At 41.4% G+C, this 26,557-nt stretch overlaps 2 long non-coding RNA genes across 2 annotated transcripts in view; one reads left to right on the forward strand and one right to left on the reverse strand.

Annotated features, from left to right (window-relative positions):
• Positions 1-11,801, forward strand: part of LOC133611289 (uncharacterized) — a 13,188-nt gene extending 1,387 nt beyond the window's left edge. The window contains exon 3 of the long non-coding RNA XR_009815976.2: positions 11,331-11,801. This is a non-coding gene — a long non-coding RNA (uncharacterized lncRNA). The remainder of the gene's footprint in view (positions 1-11,330) is intronic.
• A 6,761-nt stretch (positions 11,802-18,562) lies between these two features.
• LOC133611659 (uncharacterized) lies at positions 18,563-24,394 on the reverse strand. The gene is made up of 4 exons (XR_009816013.1): positions 24,258-24,394; positions 18,952-18,972; positions 18,779-18,883; positions 18,563-18,704 (listed from the first exon to the last, which is right to left on the reverse strand). It is a non-coding gene; the product is annotated as an uncharacterized lncRNA (long non-coding RNA).
• Positions 24,395-26,557: the final 2,163 nt, after the last annotated feature.

Here is a 26,557-nt window from a genome sequence, read left to right on the forward strand (position 1 = left end):
TGCCTCAAAACAGGGCCCCCATTCCCAAACTGGGGTGTTGAACTAATTTTAACCCAGTGGCCTCATGGAGGAAAATCTACTCCCGTGTGGGCCGCCGGTGTTACGTTCTGGTCGCATGGTTGCGGTTGTTGTGTCCCCAAGATGCAGAAAGGACGGCAAGAAAGCAGCGTGCAGGTAAGATGCTTATTTATTCACAATAAGCAAGGGCAAAAACACAAAAAGGCAGACGTGCTGATGGCACAGGAAACTGCTGCAAAGCTTAATACTTGAACAAGCAAGAGGCTAGTACCAAGTGGTTAGCAAACATAAACTCACAAGAAGTAATTACCAAACGCAAAGTGCCGCATGAAGCGAGCGAGACTGCCAGACAGCATGTGGCGCGAGGCAAGAATAAATAGCTCTCTGATTAGTGACCCGGAGCAGGTGAGCGTCCCGACCACTAATCAGAGGCAGGTGAAGAAAATCAGCACCCAAGGAAACTAAGAAAACTAACGAGGGTGCTGAAACAGAAATAAACAACAACTAAGCTGCCGAAACAAACTAAACATAACATGACCCGGGCAATGGATCATGACAGCCGGACTGGTAAAATCATGGCATCCATCCATCCATTTTCTACCGCTTGTCCCTTTCGGGGTTGTGGGGGGTGCTGGAGCCTATCTCAGCTGCATTAAGGCGGAAGGCGGGGTACACCCTGGACAAGTCGCTACCTCATCGCAGGGCCAACACAGATAGACAGACAACATTCACACTCACATTCACACAGTAGGGCCAATTTAGTGTTATAACTTAAAAATAAAGACAACTTCAGATTGTTTTTTGTTTTACTCTGGCCAAAAATAGACCAAGCTGAAGAATATTGTTATAATATTGCCTCATTCATTATCTACAGCTTGTGTGGCTAACATACTGCATAATCAAAACGTATCTGTTCATGCAGAGAAGCAGCGCATCCTGTACGTGTTTAGCTCTTGCAGAAAAACACCACATCCTGTGCAAGTCACGGGTCATACAGAGGGGCACGCAGATGTTCTTCTTCTAACAGCCACAGATAAAATCTTCTGGTGAACGCAGTACTTTTACAGTAACTGACACATTGCAAAAGACACCGCCTATCTGAATGAATAAAAACACGAATCATGCCATTTCGCTTAGATCGCCCATGTGTTGACATGTTGTTGATCTTTGTAAATCGCCCAGATATCTGTGTACAGCCCTTTCCTTTGGGCTGGTACCGAGGGCGACTGTGTTGACCAGTTTGACGCGTGTAAATGATAGAATGTCCAGTACTGTAGAACTGTGTTTGGATATGACAATCCGTTTATTATAAGCTATCTAAATTAAATCAAATGTAAGTTGTATAACAAAGTATGCTAACCTTGAATGGCACATTATAACAGCATTGTCACCACAAGTCACGACAAGACACCACACGACACCACACGGTCGAAAACTGTTTGTCCTCCAATCGCCCCCCATGCTCACACCTGAACCCAATTTATGGAGGCTACCATGGTAACCGCACCATAGCAACAGTCCCCTCCCTGTCAACACTTCCTGGTTCTTAACAGGAAGTGGGCGGAGCAATCTGCCGAAAAGGAAAGTAAACATGCTGAACCCAACAATTAATTAGAAAAAAATAAAATAAAAACAATATAAACAAATAAGGAATTTTGGCTCCAACACTCCGGCCCCCAATTGAGAAGGGCAGGATGCCATGAACAATTCAAAATAAATAACAATGGAGCCATAAATATGAACAAATAATAATCATTTTTGAATGTGTTTTTATTTTTAATTTTTATTACACTTCAGCTTCTTGCAGCAAGCAAATTTTTGTAACTGGTCTGTCCAGTGTGCTTGTTTTAGTTTTGATTTTAGCAGAACGCAGCAATCCTTTTTTATCTGGATAAGTCTCCATGACTCTTCCAAGTAACCAAGAGCCACGTGGAGCGGTATTGTCTGCAATGAGTACAATGTCATTTGGGACGAGACTTCTTCTCTGTTTGCTCCACCTCTGCCGCTCCTGTAGCAAAGGTAAGTACTCTCTTAACCAGCGTTTCCAGAATAGGTCAGAGATGTATTGGACTTGTCTCCATCTTCGTTTGAGATAGAGGTCTGATTTTTCAAATAATCCAGGTGGTAAAATTGGTGTTCCTTTCATGGTCAGAATGTGATTGGGAGTGAGGGCTTCTAGATCATTGGGATCCCCAGACAACCTTGTTATGGGGCAGTCATTCAGGATCGCTTCGACTTCACACAGCACCGTTTGAAATCCTTCGTCATTCAGAGTTTGCTGTCGTAGAACTGATGTCAATGTTCGTCGGATCATTCTGACCAAGCGCTCCCATGCACCTCCATGGTGAGAGGCTGTTGGTGGGTTGAAGCTCCACTGTGTTCCTTCCTCCAGAAATGCTGACTGTACTTTGCTGTGATTTAGAGCAGCGAGTGCTTCTCTCAACTCCCTTTCAGCACCAACAAAATTGGTTCCATTGTCAGACCTTAAATGAGAGACTGGTCCTCTTCTACAAATGAACCTGCGTAGAGCATTTATACAAGAATCTGTATCCAATGAGTAGGCGACTTCCAAATGGACTGCTCTACATGCCATACAGGTAAAGATAACCCCATATCGCTTTTCCAATGAACGACCTCTCTTGACCTCAACCGGGCCGAAATAATCAACTCCAACGATGGTAAATGGAGGTAGGTCGGCAGCAATCCTCTCTACAGGTAGGTCTGACATCTTCTGTTCGCCCAATTGGCCTCTATGGCGTTTACAGAAGACACAGTTTGAAATGATTTTTCTGGTGGCTGCATTAGCACTTGTGATCCAATATTTCCTTCTTAGCCTGGAGAGTACGTGGTTTCTCTCACCATGGCCCAGTTGTTCATGGATGTGTTTTAGTATCAGAGCGGAGATATGGAGATCTTTTGCAAGGATAATGGGATGTTTAGAATCCTCTGACATTGCTGCTTTACTCAATCTCCCTCCTACTCTGAGCAAACAGTTTTCCAGAATGGGGTCCAGCTTGTAAATAGAACTGTCTTTCTTCACGTTACTCTTCCCAGATTTCAATAAAGCAAGTTCCTGTGGGAATCTTTGCTCTTGAGTGAAGCGGATGATGGCTGTCTCAGCTCTTGACAGATCGTCTGGTGTTAGAGTTTGGTTTTCTAGTGCAGCTTTAATGTGCATTATTTCCTGATCTATTTCATCATCACTTAATAGTTTTCTCTTTTGACTCATCTCCAGTAGAGTCCTTTTTATTTTCAGTATCCAGGCAACTGACCTCTTCAACCGTTTCCAGTCAGAGAAGTAGGTGATCAGTTGGTGAGTAGCACTTGGAGTATCAACAATAACTACATTGGTGCTGAGCTCCCTTTTTACCTCAGGGTCCTCCACTGCAATCCCATACTCCAACATATCAGCTGGCCACTCTTCCTCTTGTTTCTTCAGAAACTCAGGGCCTTCTATCCATCCTTTGTGAGTCAGTAACTCATCCACTTTAATTCCTCTTGAGGCTTTGTCTGCAGGATTTTGAGTGGTATTAATGTACCGCCATTGTGTCACTTCAGATGTTTTGCGAATGGCAGAAATCCTGTTTGCTACAAAAGTATGAAATCTCTTGTCCTCGTTTTTGATGTACTTCAAAACGGACGTGCTATCAGTCCAGAAGCAAGACTTCACCAGTTGAAGCTGTATTTCTGCTTTAATCATCGTGTCCACACGGACCGCAAGAGCAGCTGCAGTGAGTTCTAGACGTGGAATGGTCACTTGCTTTAGGGGAGCAACTCTGGCCTTGCCAAGCATGAAAGACACATGGGATTTGTTACTTGTTACATACTTTCAGATAGGTGACAGTGCCATATCCGTTTTCACTGGCATCAGAGAAGTGGTGCAATTGACCATAGATGGATTCTCCAAACTCTATCGGCTTGAGGCACCTTTCAACCTTGAACTCCATCACTCTTTCTAAATCTCTCAACCATTTGGTCCACTGCTGTTTGAGAGTGGGGTGAATGTCATCATCCCAACCATAGTTCAGTCTACACATGTCTTGTAGTATGAACTTGGCTGGGAGAGTGAGCGGAGCGAGAAATCCTAAAGGATCATAGATTGAACTGACCATCGATAGAATCCCACGTCGAGTATGTGGCTGTTTCTTGAGTGCCAGTTTGAACTTGAAGGTGTCTGTCTCCACACACCACTGAAGTCCAAGAGCCCTTTCCAGCGGCAGTTTGTCTCTGTCCAAATCCAATTCATGCAAATTTTTAGATCGATCTTCCTCAGGAATGGATAGCAGCACTTCACGATTGTTGCTTATCCACTTTGTCAAATGGAAGCCTCCTTTCTGACAAATGTCAGTCAAATCTTTGACCATTTTAACGGCCTCCTCTTCTAATGGCATACTTTTGAGGCAATCATCCATGTAGAAATTTTGCTTGACTGTGTCGACTACATCGGGAGTGAAACTGTTGTGATTGTCCTCTGCAGTCTTTCGGAGGGCATAACAAGCGCAACTAGGAGAGGACACTGCCCCAAATAGATGCACTGTCATCCTATATTATACCAGTTCTTGGGATACATCGCCTTCAGGCCACCATAAGAACCTTAGAAAATCTCTGTCTTTCTGTGCCACATTGACTTGATGGAACATTGCTTTGACGTCGGTCATCAAGGCTACAGGTTCTTGCCGGAATCTGGTGAGGACTCCTAACAAGCTGCTGGTGAGATAAGGGCCTTGTAGAAGCTCCTTGTTGAGAGATTTTCCTCTGTACTCTGCGCCACAATCAAGTACCACACGCAGAGTTCCTTTTTTGGGGTGGTACACCCCATGGTGTGGAATGTACCTCACCTTCCCATCTGAACGGTCCACTAGCTCTTCAGGAACACGTTCTGCATAACCTTTACTGATTACATCATTGAGAAAGGTTGTATATTCTCTGTGATATCTTTCATCTTTCCCAAACCTCCTTTTCAGACCAAGTATGCGTTGCCTAGCAACGCACTGATTGTTGGAAAGAGACACATCATCCTTCCTTTTAAAGGGCAGTTCCAAAGTGTAGTGTCCATCTTGAAGCTTGCACGAATCAGTCATGACCTTCATGAACTTCATGTCATCTCTAGACATTTCTTCTTTGTCTTCTGATGACCTGTCGTTAAAATCATGGTTATATTGATTGTGCAGCAACTCCTCCAGCTTTGTCATGGAGATCCTGTTGACAGTAGTAGTGGAGCAGCCAATCTTACTCCTCTTCTCACTGTAGTCAGGAAGGCCATTAATGACCCACCCCAATAGGGTCTTAACAGCATACGGTCCATTTCCACAACTGTTGACCACTTCCCAGGGTTCAAGCAGTTTAGATGCATTGGTCCCAATCAATAACTCTACGTCGGCTTGAATACGAGGAAGAGTGATACCATCCAAGTATGGCCATTTAGCCAACTCCTCTTCATTAATGAGGTTACTTGTCGTTACAGGCATCCTTATTTGGGTGTAGACTTTGGGAAGGTCGTAGAACTGTTGTCCAGTGAGGCTTGAAATCTCTAAGTCTGTCAGCATGTAACTGGAAACTGATGTTTTTGGGCCCATGGTTAGGAGACTGATTTTAGTTTTTATTCCATTCAAATTGAGCTTTGTCATCAAGCTTTCAGAACAAAATGTATCTGTGCTGCCCGGATCCAGAAATGCATAAGTTTGTATGACTGTGTGTCCTTTGCTGGACTTTATCTGTACAGGCAGAATTGACAGAATTCCATTTCCAGCCCACGTTTGTCCATATGTTTGCAGAGATATTTGTGCATTGCTCACAGATAGTCCCCTTGCCTTATTTTGGTTTGGAATTATGTTGCTTGCTCTTTCCTTCTGACCAATATGAAGCAGACTTAGATGGTTTTGCTTGCATATCTTGCAGGTCAAGCGCTTATCACAATGCCTGCTAAGATGTCCAACATGAAGACACCCAAAACAGATTCCTTTCTGTCTTATGAAAGTTATCTTCTCCCTGTGGGTCTTCTCCTCCAACTGAGGACACTGGTCAAGAGCATGATTTTTAAAGCAGCAAACACAGACGTTTGTGGTACCAGCAGGTGCACTTTGCTTTGGAACAGGTTTAAATGTGGTTTGATCTTCCGCATCAGGGGTTTCTTTATTAATGGTTGTGGCAAAACTGTTACCTTTGAATTTGGGTTGACTTTGTGATTTCATTCCTTTTACAGGTTTACTTCCTGTACTCTGTGGTGCATTCTGGATGTCTCCAAAGACTGGGTCAGAGACAATTTTCACCTGTCGCTCAATGAATGCTACAATGTCTAAAAACTGAGGTCTGCGATGGTGGTTTTCTATAATGTTGCATGCAGAGACTCTCCAGCTTTCTCGCAGCCTGTACGGCAGCTTGGAGATCACAGTTTTCATGTGAGCTGACATATTAAGTTCCTGCATGTACTGCACGTTTTCCATAGCAGTGCAACATGCTCGAAGGTAAAGAGAGTAGGCTTGCAGAGCTCGTACGTCTTCAGACTTTACCAAAGGCCAGTTAAACACTTTCTCCATGTAAGCTGCTGTTATCTGGTACTGGTCACCAAAGTGTTTTTCCAATAAATACTTTGCCATCTCATAGCCTCTTTCTGAGGGCATGTGTTGACAGCTACGCACCAGTTCTTTAGGTTGACCCTTAGTGTACATTTCCAGGTAGTACAAACAGTCTCCTTTGTTGCTTGTGTTCTTCTCAATGCATTGCACAAATGCTCTGACAAAGGTTATGTACAGTAATGGATCACCGTCAAAATAGGGAATCTCTCTTGGTGGGAGTAGATGAGAAGTTTGCAACGACATTTGCAATGTTGCAATCTCATTTTGCCTGTGCAATAAATCACATAAAGTGGGGGTGCCATTGATTGGAGGGGAAATGTTAGTTTGCCTTGATTGCTGTACAGGGGGGTCCATGTGGGTTGTAGGGCTATGGTACTGCACTGTATTCCAAGAGACCTGCTGCTGTTTTGGTACAGAAGGTGGTGGTTGCAGTGGTACCTGAATGGGTTTAGGGTGTGAAAGCATGGACTGTTGCTCTTGCCAAACGGTGGGTGGTTGAATGGGAAGTGGTGTCCTATATTGAAGTTGCCATGCTGTTATTTGTTGTTGCTCAGATGGATGGTGTATAGACTGCGGTGGAGGTGGTGGTGAAGCTTGGCTTGATTGCTGCTGTGTGAGGGGTTGATAGTCTTTAGCCTGGGGGTTGAGAGTGACTGGTGCTTTAGCCTGGGGGTTGAGAGTGACTGGTGGTTCCTTGGTTCTCTTTAAGTAGGAGCTCATGCCATCAGATGCTGTATGGGAGGAAGCATGAAGGCTGGGAGCTTTTAAAACTGCTAATTTTGCATTAGCAGCTGCCAATTGAGCATCCAGATCCATCATTTCCTTTTTTTTCTGATTTTTTCCTCCTCCTCTTCCAATGCATGTTTTTCCTTTAGAGCTGCAGAGAGGACAGCGAGGGCAGCCCTTTCGGCCTCTGCCTGTCTGCGAGCTGAGGAGGTGCTTGACCGACTAGAACCAGAGTGTGTGTGACTCCCATGTGATTTGTGACTTATAACATTAGAAATGCTGTCATTTGGATTAATTTCACTTTCTAAATCCTCAATACCCTCCAGGGTTGGCGCTTTTATCCAGGTGTTAACATGCTCAACAAATTCATGTACATTAATTAATTTGGCTTTGTACCATATGTCATGTTTGATTTGGTCCTCTGTAGGTAGAATTGGTAGGAGGGATTGGTGTGCACTTGCAGTTTCCTTTATAACATTGTGATATTTGGTGAAAGCACATTGCACTTCCATTTTGTCCTCTCCATTTTTCATCATCTCCATGATATGTTTCTGCATGTTGCTTGCCTTGTTTAATTTGAATCTTCTCTCCTTCTGAAGTGTTTCAATTCTCTCCATTAGGGCTTTTGGTGTCATTTTCACTGTGTGTTTTTTAACAACAGATGTTTGATTTGTGTCCACCTGATTTTCCATCTCTGCGGGCTGTGACTGATTTTCAGTCATTTCTGACAATTCAGCCTGTGAGGGTTCCATTTGACCTTTGATTGTGTCACCAATTGAATGCGTTAATTTTAACTCCTCCATTAACGCATGATCATGTTTGCCTTTTCCAGGATCCATGATTGTACACAACCCACAATTCAAAATCAGATCAAATATATGGAAACCTTGTTAATGTCAGTCAAAACACCAAAAATCAAAACCCGCAATTATTCATTTGCATTTGTTCAAACCAAACCTCACCCACGAACGGGCTTGCACAAGGAATCATAAACACCACCTTGTAATTGAAATGTACCCACGAACGGGTTGCAATCATGCACAAGACCTCATAGAAATGTACCCACGAACGGGTTAAATAACAATGAATATTAACCACCAATGCATTGGGTTTTTTGTTTCTGTCTTTGTGTGCACACACTATTATATGGCCATACAGTATATTAACCCGTGTAGCGCGCTACATACCTTTATGTTGTTCTTCAAAAGATTGTCTTCGAAAAGAGTTCAGTATCTTCAAAAAGAGTACACAACTTCAAACAGCGTTGCGCGTCCTAGCGCTGCTCAGCTGTCGCTCCAAACGGCGAGGCCCGCGGTGATGCTGTTGTTCGATCAGCGCGACGTCCTCCGTTTCGATCAGCGCGGCGTCCTCCGTCTGCCTGTCGCTGCGTTGCTCCTGGCCCCAAACGACGATCCCGTCTGCTGTCTGGCTCTTCTCCTGGTCCAATCGAGGTGAAACAGCCCGGCCTGTGGCTGAACACCGTCCCGGCGTGCGCTCCAGGTGCACACACTGCGCGTTGATGCAATCTAATTACTTCCTGTTCCTAATGAAGTGTCCACTGTGTGTCTTACTGACATTCAAACTTAGTCCTTTTCCAAAACGAAGACTAAAGTTTTCGACTTATTGTACAGCCCTTACCTTTGGGCTGGTACCGAGGGCGACTGTGTTGACCAGTTTGACGCGTGTAAATGATAGAATGTCCAGTACTGTAGAACTGTGTTTGGATATGACAATCCGTTTATTATAAGCTATCTAAATTAAATCAAATGTAAGTTGTATAACAAAGTATGCTAACCTTGAATGGCACATTATAACAGCATTGTCACCACAAGTCACGACAAGACACCACACGACACCACACGGTCGAAAACTGTTTGTCCTCCAATCGCCCCCCATGCTCACACCTGAACCCAATTTATGGAGGCTACCATGGTAACCGCACCATAGCAACAGTCCCCTCCCTGTCAACACTTCCTGGTTCTTAACAGGAAGTGGGCGGAGCAATCTGCCGAAAAGGAAAGTAAACATGCTGAACCCAACAATTAATTAGAAAAAATTAAATAAAAACAATATAAATAAATAAGGAATTTTGGCTCCAACAATCTGAATAAACACTTAACTTTTAGATTCTGCGACTTCTTCTGTTTTGTCCTCTGGCCGGATTCTTGGACGCGCTGGGTTGTAACCCAACAAAGCACATTCTAAAAATGTGCATATCACTAATAATCCTCTTGACAAAACGCTTGAAGTTAGTTGAAAATTCTAAAGAAAACAATAGGTGCAGTTTCAAACACACAACAAAGGACACAATGAACGTACATACTTTGTCTCAGTGTAAATACAAAGCAATTTAAACTTTAAGTCACAGCCTATCTGGGATTGAACAAAATATTAAATCGTTGATCAATAATAAAAACTTTTCTCGGTATCATATGCCTGTAATAGAAAAATAATCTAACATAAAAATCAACTTTCTAGGTTTTTTGGTTTGATTATCAGTAACAAAAACAACGTAAATGGATCGTTACCCATTATTGCAATTTTTTAACGTGTGTGAAAATCGAAAATAGGAAATTAAACAGCAAGTGGAAAACAATTTTCTCTATTCTCCGTTCAATGTTTGGATGTATGGTAGATTGCACATGAGCAGCGTCTCTTTTCTGTATCCTGCCTGTGAGTGACCCGGAACAACAACAACAACAACAACAACAGAGGAAGAGCGACGTTTGCCTGCTTGATAGGGAACCAATAAAATTAGTCACTTTCCATGTCTCCAGACATTGGTTGAAAACGGACTCTATTCAAGAGGTTTGAATTACACTGTGAGTCCACGATTCTCTTTTTGACAGAGACATTTTGAAGCAATGAGTGCCAAAGCACGATATGTTCGAAGGAGATGACATAAAACAGCTGGTTTCATTTATGTTGAAGGGGAGGAGCCGCAGCCACGCTTAATGTTTACCTCTTCCTTTGCATACTTGCTTGCTTGCCTAACAGAATTGCTATTGTGTCACCCAGTGGATTTTTTTTAAACAGCAGTTTCTCCCATGAAAAATTGCAGCTAATTTTTATACTTAGCAAACTCATCTTGCGAACCGCGGGCCGTATGTTTGACACCGCTGGGTTAAAGGGAGGTGCAGCCCTGGACGCATGGTCGTATGAATGCACATTTCGAATGCATGACCACATGTAAAAAGGGTAAAAAAGTCGGAATTGTACTGTTCACCCTACGTTCAAAACCCGATTTGTAGTGAATATTGTTCATTGTCATCCATCCATCCATTATTATTTATTGTTATAAATCTCATCTACAGCCTTTAGTCACTCTACAGAAAAAGGCCATTAGGATTGTGTCCAATGTTCACTACTTACATCATTCAAATCCACTATTCATGGAGTTAAAGCAACTTAAACTGTACGATGTAATCAACTTTAAAACTGCTCAAATTATGTTTAGGGCATCCCAAAACTCTCTACCATCCAATATACAAAACCTATTACAGGATAGAGATGCTCACCATAGTTACAGTCTAAGAGGAAACAACAAATTACATTTGCCTAAATTTAGAACAACTTTAAAATCAATGTGCATTTCAGTGCGTGGAGTCAGTCTGTGGAACAACTTAGGGGAAGAGTTAAAAACCTGTTCTAACATGATTACATTTAAAAGACTGTTTAAAAAAGAAGTACTGAAGAAGTACGAGGAGGAAAGAGAGTGATGCCCTCAGCACAGAGCGATGGGAGAGAGGTGTATGGTCAGAGAGTGTTTGGGCCTGTGTGTGTGTGTGTGTGTGTGTGTGTGTGTGTGTGTGTGTGTGTGTGTGTGTGTGTGTGTGTGTGTGTGTGTGTGTGTGTGTGTGTGTGTGTGTTTTGTCTCGTCTTGTCTTGTCCCATAGTAACAGTGGTACTATTGTATTGTTAGTGTATAGGAGTTTTTCTTGTTTTTGTTTGTATAGTATTGTTCTTGTATTATATTCATCCATCCATTTTCTACCGCTTATTCCCTTTTAGGGGTCGCGGGGGGCGCTGGAGCCTATCTCAGCTACAATCGGGCGGAAGGCGGGGTACACCCTGGACAAGTCGCCACCTCATCGCAGGGCCAACACAGATAGACAGACAACATTCACACTCACATTCACACACTAGGGCCAATTTAGTGTTGCCAATCAACCTATCCCCAGGTGCATGTCTTTGGAGGTGGGAGGAAGCCGGAGTACCCGGAGGGAACCCACGCAGTCACGGGGAGAACATGCAAACTCCACACAGAAAGATCCCGAGCCCGGGATTGAACCCAAGACTACTCAGGACCTTCGTATTGTATTATATTGTTTATGTTAAATAGGGAGTGAGTGAGAGGGGTTGGGATATTATAAGCAATTGCTTCATCCAACCCCTTTTCAAGCCATGCATAAATGTCTCTGCCAAAATGTAAAAAAAAAAAAATGTGTGTTGTTGTATTGTGCAGGTTTGAAATAAATACTTCAAACAAATTATCTACCGCTTATTCCTTTCGGGGTTGCGGGGGGCGCTGGAGCCTATCTCAGCTTTCATTGTCATTTCTGTATTTATATTTATTTCACTAACTGCTTCTTTGCTATCACTTTTACCATCATATTTGTACATATCCTATTTGCTGAGGTTGTTGTTGTTGTTGTTGTGTTTGCTGTTGTTGTCTCTCTGTCTAATCCCCCTCTTGTCCCCGCAATTTTCCCCTCTGTCGTCCTTTTTTTCTCTTTCTATCCCTTCCTGCTCCGGCCCGGCTGCACCAAATGATAATATAAATACATTTAATAAAGTCAAATACAAATAAGGCAACAAGAGAAGTATCCTGCACTTCTCTTTTGTAAGGTAAATCTGAACAGCCGATATGGGCATCTACATCAACTATATGATTTGCCTGAGAAGCTGGACAGGACAAAAAAAAAAAAAATACGATAAGGGTCACACAAGGGCAAAAAAAAATCCGAATGGGCCTGCATTGTGGAAGTAGCTTACTATAACATTGCTGTATTTATTGTATGTGTTTATCAGAAATGTCCACAAGTCAATGAAGCCAGCAGGAACACTTGTGTCTCCTGGAAAAGTACCCCGGCCTCACTTTCCGCCCTTATATGGACTTGTTGTCCTGGCAGGGGTGACGACTTCTGGGCTTCAGTCCAGTTGGAGCTGATAGAAGTAGTTGGAACAGGAATGACTGATGCATGGCACTATGTCTCAGAGATTACCCGACTACTTGATTTAATAGAGAGCTCAAAAACAAACGGCCTCATTTACTGCATTACATTGTTCACATGGTGTCGTATCTTGAACAAACCTTCAAACCTTAGACCGTCATCTTCCTGGCTTGTAATCGCTTTAACCCAAAATCCAGACTTGCAGAGGGACTTTTTCCACGGTGTGTTGGTTACATATTCACCTTGTTTGGGGGCTTTCATGGGGGATTTCCAACTTGGCTTGTGTGCACTGCTGCAAGTGCAGTTGATGTAGTTTTCATTCAACAGCACATGTACACTTACAAACGCAACAAGCTTTGACCTGTGCTGGGTTATTTCCCGGGAAATGAAAGTGTTTATAAAATGTTTGTGCCCATTTCATAGGACTTGTTTTTCTTATCATAACTGCTCCTATGTTCCAGAATGTGTGACGTGATGTGTATGTCCTGATTTAAATACGTATATCATTTTACTTTCTCCAAAAATAGATTTTTTTGTGTGCAGAAAACAAGTCTCATCCACACTAAGTCTGTAACAATTCCTATAAAATGTACATCATATACTGGAATACATACCCTCATTTATTGCTGTTAATTTGCTCCTGACATGATTGCGGTAAATTAATCTCTGAAAGAGCCATTCAAAAGACTGGCACGTTCTTATGTTCCTTTTAGAGATTTTTTTTCAAAAGTTAACTGTTTTCATCAAGGAAATAATCACTGCACATATAAGATAATATTTGGATTTGAATAATCAACATTTTCACAAATGTTGTGGGAAATATTCAAAAAATATTTATCATAATATCACATGGGTTATGTTTTCATTGTAAACATTCCATTATAAATCCATTTAATAATGAAACTATGTTTACCAAGAATTTCCACATTCATTTAAATGTTCTCACATCTAAAACAATTTTTGGCACAATAAAAATTTAAGTTACCGCCATGCAAATCAACTTGATTGGACATTTCCACACAAGCACAATAAAGAAAAACATCCATCCATCCATCCATTTTCTACCGCTTGTCTCTATTGGGGTCGCGGGGGGTGCTGGAGCCTATCTCAGCTGCATTCGGGTGGAAGGCGGTGTACACCCTGGACAAGTCGCCACCTCATCACAGGGCCAACACAGATAGACAGACAACATTCACACTCACATTCACACACTAGGCCCTAGTGTGTGAATTGGCCCTAGTGACTAGGGCCAATTTAATATTGCCAATCAACCTATCCCCAGGTGCATGTCTTTGGAGGTGGGAGGAAGCCGGAGTACCCGGAGGGAACATATGGCCTACAAATAATACATCTATAATACTTTGTGTATAAAAATATAACAAAAATAAATACAATTTGCATAATATATAAATGTGAATGCAATATTGTGATATTCTTAAGTAGGCTACTTAACAAAATGTTTCTTTTGACTCCTGATCATTTCGCAGTTTTTTTTTTATGTGTCATCAACATGCAATGTCACGATATACCGATAGTATTAAAAGTTTTATCATCGGTCAAATGTATGTCATTTATATCATATATTGTCTGTAAGGCGCAACCCTAGAGAGCTAGCATAGAAAATGTGTCTTTAAAAGGAGCCATATGTAATAATTTAATGTCAAGTCATCATTAAATGATCCTGATATGTCAAAAGGCATTAACAAATCATGTTCTTTTCGAATATCTTTATAACTGATAACGGTAGTTCAGCCGGGATATGCTCATTTCAAAATTAGATTTACAGCCCCGAAATCTTGGTATTGTTTTCATTTCGATGTCCCGCCCTCCACCGTTTTAACCAATTAGAAAGTTTGTGAGTGTGTTACATCCAGGTTGCCAGTTACGCACCACCACCTTCGTTTAGCTACTGCTACTGGTAAAGTTACTAAACATGTCAGACCTTGGTAAATCTAACAGGCCTCGTTGCGATTCTCATCTTATTCATGACAAATCCAGGAACAAAACCAGGATTTGTATTGGGGATGCCTTTGAAAGATGGAGACGATTGAAGGCGGAGAAGATTTTTTCATCTGACGCCAAACTTGCTCATTTTCTCCTTGATAGGTAAGTAAGGCATTTACGTTTTCTTATTGCTTGCAATAAATGGAAATGGACATTTTGTATGGAAACTATATTGTCCAATACAGTCTATGATCTTGTCTAACAAATCTAGTATGTTCGTGCAACGAATGCTTAGTGTGATGGTGTTTAGCTCATACTTGCCAACCTTGAGACCTTCGATTTCGGGAGGTGGGGGCGTGGTCGGTGTAGGGTGGGGCGTGGTTGGGGGCGTGGTTAAGAGGGGAGGAGTATATTGACAGCTAGAATTCACCAAGTCAAGTATTTCATATATATATATATATATATATATATATATATATATATATATATATATATATATACATATATATATCTACATCCTGAAAATATGCAAATAAAAACTGTGTTTAGATAACTGATACTTCAAACTTGCATAAATAAATATTAAGGAATATAACATAACTTGGCTTCTGAGAGCTTCAAAATCTAATGAATAAAATGCTAAAGTTGTTGATAAACAAGCAATTATTTTAATAATTAAATATGGTAATTTTAAATGAATTATTATGATAATTTAAAATCAATTATTTCAAATATGTTTATTTTAATGTATAATTATATGGCTGGATGTAATAAGGAGTCAGGAAAAAATACAATTAAAAATACAATTAATTTTGATGTTTTTAGCAAAATATAGTAAACATGTACCGGGTATATAGTTTTTTTTTAAATTAATAAATATATTTATTTTTAGGTAAGATAAACATAATAATACAATTTATCTCTAGTCTGGATGATTTAGTTCTTGTCACCCTGTTGTCCTCCCGTCATGAAAAAAGGCTGTCCTCACTCAGGTCCGCATGGAGCTGGAGGGGGCGTGGCTTCTAGCTCCTGCTTAAAATCGGGAGATTTTCTGGAGAGGCGCTGAATTTCGGGAGTCTCCCGGAACATTCGGGAGGGTTGGCAAGTATGGTTTAGCTCCTAGTGTAATGCTTAGCATGCTAGTCTGGGAGATGACACATCGACATACAGGCTAACGGGGGAAATATATGCCCGTTAGCCTGTATGTCGATGTGTCATCTAACTGACAGGGTAAAATATATTTTTGACAAATCAAACCTATGTGGGGCAGCCCGGTGGAAAGAGGGGTTAGTGCATCTGCCTCACAATACGAAGGTCCTGAGTAGTCGTGAGTTCAATCCCGGCCTCGGGATCTTTCTGTGTGGAGTTTGCATGTTCTCCCCGTGACTGCGTGGGTTCCCTCCGGGTACTCCGGCTTCCTCCCACCTCCAAAGACATGCACCTGGGGATAGGTTGATTGGCAACACTAAATTGGCCCTAGTGTGTGAATGTGAGTGTGAATGTTGTCTGTCTATCTGTGCTGGCCCTGCGATGAGTTGGCGACTTGTCCAGGGTGTACCCCGCCTTCCGCCCGATTGTAGCTGAGATAGGCTCCAGCGCCCCCCGCGACCCCAAAGGGAATAAGCGGTAGAAAATGGATGGATGGATGGAAACCTATGTGGATATGGGTAGAGTCAGTGCCTATTTTGTTCTCAATACGCTGATATGTTGAGGAAATTGATTCCAACATGACCATGGCTGTCATGGCAATGTGAAACGTAAGGAGACAGCCAAATCACATGATAGAATAATTCCTCATTTGTGTTTGCATATTGTGGACTACATGTAGCAAGTTATATGACAATCTGAAACATTTGAAACAGGTATACCTTGGTAAAATGTCTCCTCTTTAGTTTTGGGCATACATTAGGCTGCTAAGCATGCTCTACTTATTTTCACCAGTATAACCATTGCGCGCGTTGGTCGTAGTTCATTTATAGTTTTTATTTTCTGATAGTACTGACAATAACCATATGATTGCCATTTGTTATGATATTGTACGCATATTGTACGCATTTGTAAAATGTGTTGGTTAGAGATTTGATATTGACAAAATGCTTGTCTATTCAGTTGTTATGGTCCCAGCACCTGAACCCCTAGTAAGACAGTGACGTGCGGTGAGGTTCATGGCTGGTGAGGCACTGACTTCATCACAGTCAGATTTACAAACATATGAACCCTAAAGAGTATCTTATTCACCATTTGATTGGCAGCAGTTAACGGGTTATGTTTAAAAGCTCATACCAGCATTCTTCCCTGCTTGGCACTCAGCATCAAGGGTTGGAATTGGGGGTTAAATCACCAAAAATTATTCCCGGGCGCGGCGCCGCTGCTGCCCACTGCTCCCCTCACCTCCCAGGGGGTGATCAAGGGATGGGTCAAATGCAGAGGACAAATTTCACCACACCTCGTGTGTGTGTGTGACAATCATTGGTACTTTAACTTAACTTTACCTTTACACATACAAACTGTAGCACACAAAAAATCACATTTAATAAAAAAAAAAACGTTATTATGGTCTTACCTTTACTTATAAGTGCGGGAACAGTGGTGTTGGTGTTGGAGGAGTTGTGAATGAATGAAATATGAAATCCGTGCTGCAGTCTGCAGGTGTACCTAATGTTGTGTCCCTGCAGTCGTTCACGGCTCCTCCGGTGCGAGCATTGTTGTTTTTGCACTTTTTGGCTTCTTGTTAAGTGACTTTTTTTGGGTGGATTCGGTCTTGCACGTGGAGGGTTTGGGTGTGGGCTTTGGTTGGTGTGGCGCTCCAGTCGGTGGGTGCATTAACCGGCACCAGGAGGCGGGATTACGCGAGCCTCAGCCAGTGCGTCTTTGCAGCAGTTTTATGATTGCTCAGCACAAGAAATACTTTACACACATACAGTTGTTGACAAAATACACTGTACATTATATACCTCAGCTAACTAAACTATGGAAATATATAATAAAATTCATATAGCAATACGGTCTCACTGCACAGCAGGCCAGCAGTTAGCCAAATCCGCAATCCATGTTGAGGCACAACTGAGTGACGTGCCTCAACTGGCTGCTGATCACCGCACCGTCTCTTCTCAGTATTTGAACGGCAAATGTGAAAATTCAGCGATTTTGAATAAAAATAATCTAAAACTGGTGAAGTTAAATGGAAAATAACTTTATAGTATGATCACTGAATACATATAACAATTTAATAGATTTTTTTTCTTTTTACATTGTTTTTCTTTCCATGATGGCAGGTGAGGCCCCGCCTCCAGTAACCGCACGTCACTGTAGTAAGAGGCAGTGGAAGTTTGAAGTTCCTTGGAGTAGCCCAGTCGATCTAGCTGGATTCGGCTGTGTATCTGGCAACCTCAGTCAGGGAGAGGGGGACGGGACTACAGAATTTTGACCGTGATTGCAGGACCATTTCTGGCCAGATTCTTACATATGAGTCCTTTAAAATATGATTCTAAAAAAAACTTGCGCTATTCAAAATCGCAATTAAAACGTGAATCTTTAAAAAATATATATATTAAGACATTATTTTCAAAAAATTTGATATTTTTCCCAACCAAATTTTACAATTACAATTGTATTATTGTTTTGTTTGTTTATCATTGCATTATGACTTTGAAAAATGATTTTTTTTTTTTCTTTAATATTTCAACTTTGCGCAAAAATTGTAATCTAAAAAGTATTTTCCCCCCTCATAATATTTAGACTTTTTTTCTGTAAAATTATGTAAAATATTGTTTCCCCTCTTAATATTATGACTTTATTCTCATAAAATTATGAATTTCACTTTTTGCCAATCAACTTGATTGGAAATTTCCACACAGTAGCCTTTTAAAAATACAGGTTCACTTGAAAGAGCCGTTTAAAATTTGTTCGTGAAGGTCACATTTCTATGGTATTGATACAAGAGTCTTCCACACAAAAAGGGAGCATTTTATTTACTTAAAAATTTGGCTTCAAATACAACACAATAGATATTTCTTCAACATGAATATCTCCAGATAATCCTATATTCACGCATAATCACTTCTCGACTGAATGACTACTTGTATTTGATCTAAAGTAGACATTGGAAAGAAAAAAGGTCGTAGCTTCATCAATCAATCCAAATTTATTATTACAGCCCGTGAAGGGCTTCACAAACCACAACGACTTCAAGGGGAAAACCTTGGTTACATCATCGGTGGTGGACCACCACTTGGCGGTGGACTAAAGCCACCGCTTGGTGATGGACCTGCAATAAGATGTCTAACTTTAGCATGCAAACAGAAGTCTATGACCTTGTTCAGGTGTTACTCAATGAGGTACCTGGTGCGAGTATGACATCAGTGCTAAGGAGGGCAGGGCTTGGTTGGGGATAACCAATTGTCGCACCAGCAGGAGATGCAAACGTCATTAAACCTGATGGGGTTCCTGTAAATTGGAGGAATAAAACATTCGCATTCCACCTTTGCCACATTAATACTGAAATGACATCTTACCTGTCGGGACAGAAGAAGGTCCTGAAAGAGAAAAAAAGCTTTGATTATTTTTCCCTCCATTTTCCAACAGCATTTAAAAGATGACTTATGGAGAACCAGCGTCCTCTAAAGGGGACATAGACCATAAACAAATGTCCCCTGCAGAGGACACTGGTTGTCAGGAGAATACAATGAACGTGTTGGGAAGTTCAGGTTGTATAATACAATATAACATAATACGTTAAAGCAGGGGTGTCAAACTCATTTTAGCCCAGGGGCCACAAAGAGGAAAATCTATTTCCAAGTGGGCCTGACAGGTAAAATCATGGCATGATAACTTAAAAATAAAGAAAACTTTGGGATTGTTTTGTTTGTTTAAAATAGACCAAGCACATTTTGAAAATTTACAAATCTTAATGTTTTTTTTACACTTGCTTGTTGTGGTTAATAGTATTCTATCTTCATTTGTTGTTATTTATACTTTTTGAATAAATTATGTGATAATGCTCATCAGTAAAATAGTTGGAATCGAGTCTGGCAAAGTTTTAAAATGGTCCTTCCGTGAACATTTTCAAACTATCAGAAAATAAAATTAATGATAATTTTAAAATCAAATTACAAGATGTTGTTATTGTAATTTACTATTTTTTCTCAACTGATGAACTAACATCATGTGGTTTATTCTGTACATATTTAGCATCATCAACAACAAAACTTATGAATTTTGACTCCATCCATCCATCCATCTTCTTCCGCTTATCTGAGGTCGGGTCGCGGGGGCAGCAGCCTAATCAGAGAAGCCCAGACTTCCCTCTCCCCAGCCACTTCATCCAGCTCCTCCCAGGGGATCCCGAGGTGTTCCCAGGCCAGCCGGGAGAGATAGTCTTCTCAACGTGTCCTGGGTCTTCCCTGTGGCCTCCTACCGGTCGGATGTGCCCGAAACACCTCCCTAGGGAGGCGTTCGGGTGGCATCCTGACCAGATGCCCGAACCACCTCATCTGGCTCCTCTCGATGTGGAGGAGCAGTGGCTTTACTTTGAGCTCTCCCCGGATGACAGAGCTTCTCACCCTATCTCTAAGGGAGAGCCCTGCCACCCGGCGGAGGAAACTCATTTCGGCCGCTTGTACCCGTGATCTTGTCCTTTCGGTCATGACCCAAAGCTCATGACCATAGGTGAGGATGGGAACGTAGATCGACCGGTAAATCGAGAGCTTTGCCTTCCGGCTCAGCTCCTTCTTCACCACAACGAATTGATACAGCGTCCGCATTACTGAAGATGCCGCACCGATCCGCCTGTCGATCTCACGATCCACTCTTCCCTCACTCGTGAACAAGACTCCGAGGTACTTGAACTCCTCCACTTGGGGCAAGATCTCCCGGAGATGGCACTCCACCCTTTTCCGGGCGAGAACCATGGACTCGGACTTCGAGGTGCTGATTCCCATCCCAGTCGCTTCACACTCGGCTGCAAACCGATCCAGTGAGAGCTGAAGATCTTGGCCAGATGAAGCCATCAGGACCACATCATCTGCAAAAAGCAGAGACCTAATCCTGCAGTCACCAAACCAGATACCCTCAACACCCTGATTGCGCCTAGAAATTCTGTCCATAAAGGTTATGAACAGAATCGGTGACAAAGGGCAGCCTTGGCGGAGTCCAACCCTCACTGGAAACGTGTCCGACTTACTGCCGGCAATGCGGACCAAGCTTTGACACTGATTATACAGGGAGCGAACCGCCACAATAAGACAGTTCGTTACCCCGGATAGACGAACCTCGGATTCAGGAGGAACAGTGTGGTTTTCGTCCTGGTCGTGGAACTGTGGACCAGCTCTATACTCTCGGCAGGGTCCTTGAGGGTGCATGGGAGTTTGCCCAACCAGTCAGACTTTTGACTCATTTTATAAATCACACATGAAGTACGAAGGGGATGCATATTATTTCAGCACATTTTGTATACTATCAGCGCAAGTGCATAGCGTTCAAACACGGAAGTGTTGCCTCTTTTTTAACACGCCAGCTAGCTCTGCCCCCTCTGAAGTCATTCGCGGTCTTGTGGCAGGGGATACAAAGAATTGCTATTGCGACATTCAGTGGACACATTTAAAGCAGCAGTGTCTTGCATTCAAAAATTTCAACCACTTTTATTTACATAGCAAACTCATCTCGCAGGCTGGATAAAACCTGTTTGCGGGCCGACACCCCTGTGTAAAAGAATATATACCAATCTAACTACTGCCGTATAGACCTAATACAATACTACTTGGTTAAGTTTTTGTCTTGTCGCCAACCTTTGCTTACATTCAAGATCTCTATTTTGGCGGTTAGCATGATCCTCCTACCGTGTGCAGTGTAGCATGTTTAGCTATTCCTCGTCCTCCAGTGATAATGATACTCGTAAGAACTATGGTTTATTTGCTGCCATGGAGGCAAGGACTTAGAAGCAGCTTTGCACTGTGGAGAGACGTTAGCCACCAGCAAGAATGCTACATTGTGTTGAGGAAGCGTTCCTTTGCTTGTCTATGTCAAATTTGCGACACAAGGCTTGTGTCAACAACATGCATTATCACGGTAAACAAATCGTTGGCCATATTTGAATCAATTATGTCCGATGGCATCTATATCACGCAACCCGGATGTATAGGCACAGCGAGTATGCATAAAAAACACCTTTTAAAAACTGATTATAAAAAAACTTTAAAAAACAAACAAACAAAAAAAGAATCAATTCACTTATTAATCTTTTTTGTGAGCACCTCGACTCCTTACATTCTTCTTCTGAATGTTTTTTTTCTCATAATACCAAGATTTCCCTCCCATTATTTTTAGAACATTATAACTTCAAATCAAACTAATTTTACAATAATACATCTTTTTGCTTTAATATTTCAATTTCACGCAAAGATATAGATATTGATATAGAAATTTCACCTCATAACTATCCAGGCTACATTCTTTATCGGCGTGGTTCAGTGGGTAGAGTGGTTGTCCAGAACCATGAGGGTTCCTGGTTCAATTCCAGCTTTTGCTATCCTCGTCACTGCTGTTGTGTCCTTGCTTCAATGTATGAGTTACTCAATGTAAAGTGCTGTGAGACATTTGTGAAAAGTTGCTATATAAATATCATTCATTTAATACTCTTGTATATGGAATATATTTTTACTTCTCACAATATTTGGATTTTATTCTTGTAAAATCATGACTTCAATGTGACTTTTTTATTTTATACAGTACTTTTTCATGATATACAGTAAATATAATTACTGCTGGGTTTTTTTCCATTCTTGCTGTAGGTTCAGCCTTGCACCCTTACATGTAAAAGCTATGTTTAGATTAAAAAAGAAAGATAAATTATGTTTACCAAATATTTTAAAGACATTACAGCCACTAACGTATCTCCTTGTTGGACAATGGTGACATACTGTATGTGGGCTGTTTTAGAACTGAAAGGGAATCTACTGTTTACGCAAGGAAGAATGCCCAACCCAAATAAGGTCTACCTTTGCACTGCTTTTGTGTGTGTGCAAGTTCCTCGGCCTGACAAGCAATTTGTATTCAATATGATTAGTAAATGTGAAAAACAAAGACATTTTGAAAAACAAAGACATTTTGAAAAACACATGCTCTGTCAAACCACTACTGGGTACATAAGATAGATTTTGTTATATTGTTTTGGATTGAAAAGTGTAACTTTGAGCAAGTTGCAGCCACTTTAAAAGTAAAAAGTAACACACACACATAAGACATGTTCAAGTATGATGCATAACGTGATTGTTTTCATTTCATTTTAAGACTTTTTTTTTTTTTTTTTTTTTTTTTACAAATTACCGTTGACATTTTACTTTTCAACCCTCATGGGGAAAAGGCTAACTTTTTTGTATTTTCTATAATTTATTTTCAGTATTTTGGCCTTAATTTTTGTTGGGTTGTTAAATGTTAACATTTCTACTTCCAATTATTTCCCAAGTGTACAATACACCGGGAGTTATTCCACAAAACAGGAAGCCATACACTAAATAAAAGTCCTTAATTGTTCAAATAAAAAAAAATGTTTTCCCTCAAAATTGTCAATTGACTTTATTACTACTTTTACCCTTCAAAGACCTTTTGATCACAAGTACTATACATTTGCATAACATGGGTTATTTCACTCGTTTAAATTTGTGACATTATCTAATCAAAATGCTTTCAAAGGCATAAAACTGTTTAGAACCTTTACATGTTTGATATTGTTGTTAAGGAGAAAAATGAGCAAAACAAGATGAGATGCCACCCGAACGCCTCCCTAGGGAGGTGTTTAGGGCACGTCCGACCGGTAGGAGGCCACGGGGAAGACCCAGGACACGTTGGGAAGACTATGTCTCCCGGCTGGCCTGGGAACGCCTCGGGATTCCCCCGGAAGAGCTGGACGAAGTGGCTTGGGAGAGGAAAGTCTGGGCTTCCCTGCTTAGGCTGCTACCCCCACGACCTGACCTCGGATAAGCGGAAGAAGATGGATGGATGGATGAATGGAAGATGAATCATGTTTGAACATGTTTTTACACTTTCAGAAACTTAACTTTTATGTCCTGCTTGGCTTTAAAGATCATTAAAATCAAATGTCCCCAGAGACTTAAAAAAAAAGTATCTATCTATCCATCCGTCCATCCATCTTCTTCCGCTTATCCGAGGTCGGGTCGCGGTGGCAGCAGCCTAAGCAGGGAAGCCCAGACTTCCCTCTCCCCAGCCACTTCGTCCAGCTCCTCCCGGGGGATCCCGAGGCGTTCCCAGGCCAGCCGGGAGACATACTCTTCCCAACGTGTCCTGGGTCTTCCCCGCGGCCTCCTACCGGTCGGACGTGCCCTAAACACCTCCCTAGGGAGGCGTTCGGGTGGCATCCTGACCAGATGCCCGAACCACCTCATCTGGCTCCTCTCGATGTGGAGGAGCAGCAGCTTTACTTTGAGCTCCCCCCGGATGACAGAGCTTCTCACCCTATCTCTAAGGGAGAGCCCCGCCACCCGGCGGAGGAAACTCATTTCGGCCGCTTGTACCCGTGATCTTGTCCTTTCGGTCATGACCCAAAGCTCATGACCATAGGTGAGGATGGGAACGCAGATCGACCGGTAAATCCGGCTCAGCTCCTTCTTCACCACAACGGATCGATACAGCGTCCGCATTACTGAAGACGCCGCACCGATCCGCCTGTCGATCTCAGGCGGATCGGTGCAGCGTCTTCAGTATCTACATAACATTTATACGTTCAGTCTTCCTTATTGGTTATATTTGTTGACTTAAAAAAGACTTTGTACATAGTAGTGATAAATATTAAGAGTTATATACTCACCGTTTCCCATGATATTTTCTTCTTTGGGTTGTTTTTACAGAGAATAATATGGCTTGTTCGTGGTCAGGCTTTATATACAAAGAGAAGAACTGGAGGAAGCGACTCTGATTGGCCGCAGAGCAATCTCCCAGGGAACATGTGGGCGGGATGACGTGACGACCAACATGTGCAAAGTGTGCAAAGATTTGTTGCAATAAAACAAGACAACTGTATCAACATGTGACAGAGAGGGACATTTCTGCTTGGGCTTCACAAATAAAGACTTTCTTGAATTCATCTTGTGTTTGTCTAATCCCACACATACTGTAAATGCTACACATGATTTTTTTTATCTAACCTGTTTCCTGTTTTATGGGTGATTGTGTCTTGCCTTTTATGATTCACGCTTTCACTTTCTTCTTATCTCAACCTTACCAAATACAACTATTGCTACACACTATTATCTGCGTGTCAAAGTACACAGTGTATGCTAAACTTGTTGCATTTCTTGTACTTTTACATTTTATATCAGGGCATATCAGATATCAGTTCACTGTTCTAACGCTTTACTGAATTTACCCTGTGGGGGCTGAGAAAAGTCACAGCAGTTGCAAAAACCACAACACGCTTTATGTGATTGTATTGCAGCTCTATGTTGTTGTGTCGTGGCTTTCTAGTTGTATTGTGGTGTAAAGTTGTTGTGCCTTAGCAGGCCCGGCCCTAACCAATCTGGCGCCCTAGGCAAGATTTTAGGTGGCGCCCCCCCACATCGGCAGTGAAGTGTATATACTCACAAGAAACCGAATAGCTTTGTCTTTGACCTTTTTTTTTTACTTACAACTATATCTAATATATAAAGGGGTGGAAAAGTGACTATTACCTGCATGGCAAACATTAGCTAACCAGAAGGCAATAACAATGTAAACAAAAAACACCTGCTTAAAAGATCTAATACAATTGTCCCTAACGTTACATTATTATTTTCCATAACAATTTAGCCCCCTCCACAATATTAACCCGATGTTAAAACAGATTATAGATTAGCAATTGCCGAATGGAGGTGGCGTAATGTTGTAACAAATAATATTTCTATTAAATAGGCTTTACTTTGCATTTTAATTAACGTGGGATTTTTTTTTGTATTTAGAAATAATAGTACCAACTTTTATTTTTATTTTTTTTTCTCCAACATTTGTGGCACTGGCGTGGCGCCCCCTGGTGGACGGCGCCCTTAGCATTTGCCTATACGGCCTATGCCACGGGCCGGCCCTGTGCCTTAGTGTTGTTGTATTGTATCGTAATGTTGTTGCGTTATAGTTGTTTTTGTTCTGTTGTAGCATATGCATTTGTTGTGGCTTTTGCAAACATGTTGTGGCTGAAGGTTGTTGTGTTGCGGCATTTACTGTTACTCCCAAGATTGTGTATCTTAAACCAGCATTACTATGTCTGATATTCCTGGAAGTAAAATAAAGTTAAAAATGGAGTGAAAGTACTGCCAAAACTCCACAGACAGTTTTTTTTTACTCGTACCCAACGATTTGCAAGTAAAAAAATAATAATTTTCAATTAAAAAAAAAAACGATTCGCAAGTATAAAAACAACTTAAATAAAACATTTTAAAAACGGTTCACAGGTATAAAAACTATTTTCTGCAAATTAAAACTTTTAGTGTTACACCCCTGTAGAGGGGGGATATTGAACAGAAACACGGACACGATGTTCACTCATTCAGGTCCAGTCTGTAATGGCTGAATGAAAGAACGTGTCTCCCTCTACTGGGTAAGCCAGGCAAAAGTAGTTGAAACCCGATCAGTGACTAAAACAACAACTAAGCATTTTTAAAACGCAGGTACTAAAGAAAAACAACATAAAACCAGGAAGTATTTTCCAAACAAACATTAGAATGTTTTTAACACAGATTACTATTTTTTCCATTTGTCTTTTTAGACTCTCCTGCACCAGGCAACAGTAATAGATGGCAGATCACCTTATCACAGCTTTTTTGTCTTCATACCCTGTTTTTAAACTTTGTAAAGTAATTAGTTATGATGTTCTTTCTCCCTTTTTTCTTACTTTTAGCAGATACTATAATTAATTAATTTGTTTTTCTTCCTTCCTGTTTACTGTCTGCATGTTCACATTTACAGCAATTTTATAACTACTACACACTCCCCCTCAATATAGATGTCGTCCTCGACATTCATCGAATAAGGCAGTCACAGAGTATACAATTCAGATTCTCAACAGTTCGTGCATAGACAATCGGCTCACCCAAAGTCCTTGCGCTTAACCGGTAACGTCTATTCTAAATCGCAGCTGTT

Source organism: Nerophis lumbriciformis, linkage group LG08 (genome assembly GCF_033978685.3).
Source record: "Nerophis lumbriciformis linkage group LG08, RoL_Nlum_v2.1, whole genome shotgun sequence".
NCBI classification, from domain to species: Eukaryota; Metazoa; Chordata; class Actinopteri; order Syngnathiformes; family Syngnathidae; genus Nerophis; species Nerophis lumbriciformis.